Source organism: Triticum urartu, chromosome 5A (assembly GCF_056163025.1).
Source record: "Triticum urartu cultivar PI428250 chromosome 5A, HENAU_Tu73, whole genome shotgun sequence".
Classification (NCBI taxonomy): domain Eukaryota; kingdom Viridiplantae; phylum Streptophyta; class Magnoliopsida; order Poales; family Poaceae; genus Triticum; species Triticum urartu.
The window spans coordinates 245022669-245027992 of NC_141877.1; positions in this window are offsets into that span (position 1 = coordinate 245022669).

Below are 5324 nucleotides of genomic sequence, written 5' to 3' on the forward strand. Positions count from 1 at the left end.
CAAAAGGCACATCCTTCTTTGTAAGCTCGTTGAGAGGTGCAGCAATGGTGCTGAAATCTCTCACAAAACGCCTATAGAAACCAGCGAGGCCAAGGAAACTCCTCACTTGTGTGACCGTTTTGGGCTGCGGCCAACTCTCAATAGCTTCAATCTTGGCTTTATCAACTTCAATTCCCTGTGGAGTAACAACATAGCCAAGAAAAGATACTCGGTCGGTGCAAAAGGTGCACTTTCCAAGGTTACCAAACAAACGTGCATCACGTAGAGCAATAAAAACAGCACGTAAATGTTCCAAATGTTCCTCCAAAGATTTGCTATAAATCAATATGTCATCAAAGTAAACTACCACAAATCGTCCAATGAAAGCACGTAAAACTTCGTTCATTAACCTCATGAAAGTACTAGGTGCATTAGTTAACCCAAAAGGCATGACTAACCACTCATATAATCCAAACTTAGTTTTAAATGCTGTTTTCCATTCATCTCCCAATTTCATACGAATTTGATGGTAACCACTACGCAAATCAACTTTGGAGAATATTGTAGAGCCACTCAATTCATCAAGCATATCATCTAGCCTAGGAATAGGATGACGATAACGAATAGTAATATTATTAATGCCTCTACAATCAACGCACATACGCTACGTACCATCCTTTTTCGGCACTAAAATGATAGGAACAGCACAAGGACTAAGGGATTCGCGTATATAACCTTTGTCGAGCAGTTCTTGTACTTGACGCATAATCTCCTTCGTCTCCTCTGGATTGGTACGGTATGGTGCCCGGTTGGGTAATGATGCACCAGGAATTAAGTCAATTTGATGCTCAATCCCGCGAATAGGTGGTAATCCCGGTGGCACGTCTTGTGGAAAGACGTCGGCGAACTCCTGCAAAATGTTAGTGACAGCAGGAGGCAAAGAGGAAGGCACGTCCTCGAATGAAAATAATGCCTCTTTGCACACAAAAGCATAGCAAACAGATTCGCTAAAATCTAGATCATCAATATCAGATTTGGTGGCAAGTAAACATGCACTTTTCAATTTAATTTCAGAAGCAACACTAGATTGTTTATTATTATTAGGCTGCATTTGTTGCTCAAATTCTTTTGCCACAGTCTGATTTTCACTCTTAGTTTTCTCCTGTTTTGCTTTATTAGCTCTATTAATATCATCTTTCAAAATGGAATCAGGAGTCATAGGAAGCAAAGTAATATTTTTATCCTTATGAACAAGAGTATACTGATTGTTTCTACCATGGTGAATAGAATTTTTATCAAATTGTCATGGTCTACCAAGTAATAAGGAACATGCTTGCATCGGTACCACATCACAATCAACATAATCAGCATATGTAGAGATACTAAAATGCACACGAACAGTACGTGTTACCTTAACCTTGCCGATGTTGTTGAACCATTGGATGTAGTAAGGATATGGATGTGGTCTGGTGGTGAGAGATAGCTTCTCCACCATCTCGATGCTAGCCAAGTTGTTGCAACTCCCTCCATCTATGATCACGCGAACAGAACGTTCCTTCACAACTCCCTTTGTATGGAACAAATTATGCCTCTGATTTTGCTCAGCTTGTGTAACCTGCACACTCAAAACACGTTGAGCAACTAAACATTCATACCTGTCAGCATCTTCAGGAGCCATGTATTGCGTCTCATGATCAGAATCGTCTCCACCGTGTTCGTCACGTGTAATAAGAGCCAAAGTCTCCTCATCATAGTCACTAGCGGACTCATACCCACCATCCTCAGTAACAATCATCACACGCTTAGATGGGCATTCTCTCGCATAATGACCTCCACCCTTGCAACGTCGACAAATAATATCATGTGTTTGCCCTGTTGATGCCATGGATGAAGAAGAGCTCTTTGCAGGCCCAGAAGGTGTGCTCTTGGCAGATAGTGGTGATTGTGCCTGCTTTATTGTATCACGGTTGGAGGTGGCAGCCGACGGAGGCGCCGGTGTAGCAGAACATGTGGAAGTAGATGATGCACGTGGTGTCCATGAAGAAGGTCGACCTGCAGAAAAGTTAGTCCGCGCCAATGCCTGTCGATCCTGCACTTCACGTTCAGCTTTACAAGCAAGATGGAATAAACGAGTGATATTAGTATACTCCTTATACTCTAGAATCGTCTGAATCTCTCTATTTAATCCACCCATAAAACGTGCAAGCATAGCTTCATTCTCCTCAACAATACCACATCTAATCATGCCAGTTTGTAATTCCTGATAATATTCTTCTACAGAATTTTTTCCCTGTCTTAAGCGCTGCAATTTTTGAAGTAATTCACGTTGATAATATGGTGGAACCCAACGAGTACGCATAGCAGTTTTCAAAGCAGCCCAAGTAGCTGGAATGGGATATAATCTACAATGCTCAGACCACCAAACACATGCAAAACTAGTGAATGCACAAACAGCAGCAGGAACACGTCTCTCCTCGGGATATTGTAAACATGTAAATCGTTGTTCAGTTTCTAACTCCCAAGTAAGATATATATCAGGAACATATCTACCCTCAAATGGTGGAATATTCAATTTTAGTTTAGGGAGATGGTCATGATCTCGTACCTGAAGGTGAGCCCTGGTGGTTGCTGTGCTGTTGGTGGCACGTAGTTCTGATTTTGATCAACCTCATCCTCATAATCTCCCACATAAGCATCCTCCTCCACATCAGCAGTAGGAGCCACAGAAGTATCAACAGCAGCACCAGCAGTTTGGCCCGACTGAAGAGGGACACGGCTCGCTCGGCGGAGGGCTGTTTCCCGACGTGGAGGTAGTCGGTGTTGTTGCTGTTGTTGCAGAGGTGCGGCAGGAGCAGCCGGTGGTGGTGGTGGAAAACGCGACAGCAATTCAGCAAACTTGTTATCGAGCTTTGTTTCAAACGTCTTCTCCATGCCATCTATCTTCTCCATGGTCTCTTCAAATCTGTTTATCACATCTTGCACCTGTCCATTCATCATTTGCTGAAACGTATCATGAAGCTCCTTGTTTGTCAAGTTCTCCCAGTCAGTCTCGTCGGCTTGTGATCCTGGCATGGTTAGCAGCAATAGAAACACACAAGAATATGATCCTACAGACTACTAACAAGTGGTGGTGGTGGCGGGTGTCACAAATCCGTCAAGCAAGTCTCAAATTCTTACCAGTTCTTACCCCGCAGCAGGCGGTGATCGGCAACCGTTGTAGTCAAAAACTCTCAAAAGCTTGGATAGAGCGATTGCCAGGGAGAGTCAAACGCACGACGTAGATGTATGTGGAGCTGGGAAGGCTTATAGTATGGTAGCAAAAAGGGTCAGCAATAATCAATTCAGAGATGCAAAGTTGAATAAACGCTCAACGACGGTACTGTGCTGGTCCTAGGCTAGACCGTGCTAGAGACGCGAGCCTAGAACACTAACAAAATCACGGCGCTGCACGTAAATAAGGGAAAAGCACACTCTGGAACTCTCTCTTTTTTTTCGCTCTCTTTTTTTTGCGCTCCTTTTTTTTGCGCTTTTCTTTTTTTTTTGCGCTCCTCTTTTTTTTTGCGAAAAATCACTATAATGGCGAGTGTCTCAAAACTCTTCCCTCGTCAAACTGATAGGATGGGCACGAAAAAAAATTCACTTTTTTTTCGGAAATCAGGGGAGCGACGACGAAAAAGTGCGACAAAAAATCACTATGATGGCACGTGGCTCAAAAGACTCAGAAAAGTCTAAAAATAGGATAGGGAAAAAAAATTTTGCCCGTGAAAATTTTGGCCTAAAAACTGCCCGGGGGTCTCCAGACTCTTTTTTTTTCCGAGACCTACGCAGGCAAGGAAACACGAATCGGAATTTAGATTGATCTCAAGAACAAACCTAATATGAGAAGAACTCGGATTGGTGGTGGATATATGGTTGTGGTATATGGCAGCGGTGGTGGTATATGGTAGCGGTGGTGGTATATGGATACAGATTGGTGGTGGTATATGGATACGGATTGGTGGTGGTATATGGATATGGATTCAGAGCGGTGGCGGATAAGCAAAAGTGGTAGATGGGCGATGATGATGGTGCGGCGGCGGCGTGACAACTTGTGACCAGAACTCGAAACTCTAAAAGACTAGACTCTAAGACCAGCAACTTGACACGACGATGCAACCGCAAATTCAACAAAGAAAAAACCCTAAAAAGATTATGCAAAGGCTCAGATTGGTTCGGATATGATGAACTAACCCTAATTTTTTTTCTGGCTTTTTCGTGGACTGTAGGTATGAAGAACAGACTCGGTCTAATCTACGAAAAACTGTAAAATCTCACCGAGCAACCTGGAAATCTGATACCACTTGATAGAGGCTAAGGTGTCCCGATGTTTCGATGAGATGGTGGCTATCGTTTTCTGTGGGAGTTGACCTTGACGATCCGACTACGAACGTGCGAGACGTCGCGCCTTAGCAATCGCTAAACCAACTTCCGAGGGTTATTGACCACGCCGGAGCACGATCAACCTGACCACGAGGGTCTGTTTCCTGCGAGCAAACGAAGAACAAGCAAGAAACTGAGATTGCAATCTGGATATTGCGAATATAAGATGAAAGCTTTATTGATCAAGGTGGGGTTCTGTGACGTCTTGGTCTGGTCGTTGGACACAAACGAAGTACGCGAAGTTGCAGCTATGGCGAACTTTTAATCTAAACAAAACCCAAAGTCTAAACGACGCCCTAAGGGCTGTATATATGGAGGAAGAGGGGGGAATTTCGTGGCCCTTGAGGGTGGGGTCCGAAACCAACCCTAACTCTTGTTTCCCCACACATACGGACTCTAAAAATAGCCTATACTTATGTATTTCGAAATTACATGGGCCTGGCCCATTAATAAGGTGACGCAGCACCTAGAATAGCCTATGGACGAATATTATGAAGTGGCATCTTGTATATTTCGTCCAAGGCTTCATGCACTCCTTATGGCGGCTTCAAAGTCCTGAAATCATCACTTGTAACTCCGTTCTTGATCCCCTTGCGCATGCCATCAACTCCATTCGTGTTCTTGCTCCAATGTTCATCCTTCTCCAAGCTAGGACCTTCATTTATAAGCAAAACAAATGTATCCAATTTAGGCAGCATCATAATCTCATGAACATTAGAATCATTACCAAGAAACGAAAGTACCTGGTAATTTAATTGGCGTGCACGAGCTCTAGTAATTGGTCCAGTATATGTAACAGTAGGGGCTGTGGGTGTAACAATGGTATTGATGTCCTCATCATTTTGAGTGTGCAGGTTACACGAGCTGAGCAAAATCAGAGGCATAATTTGTTCCATACAAAGGGAGTTGTGAAGGAACGTTCTGTT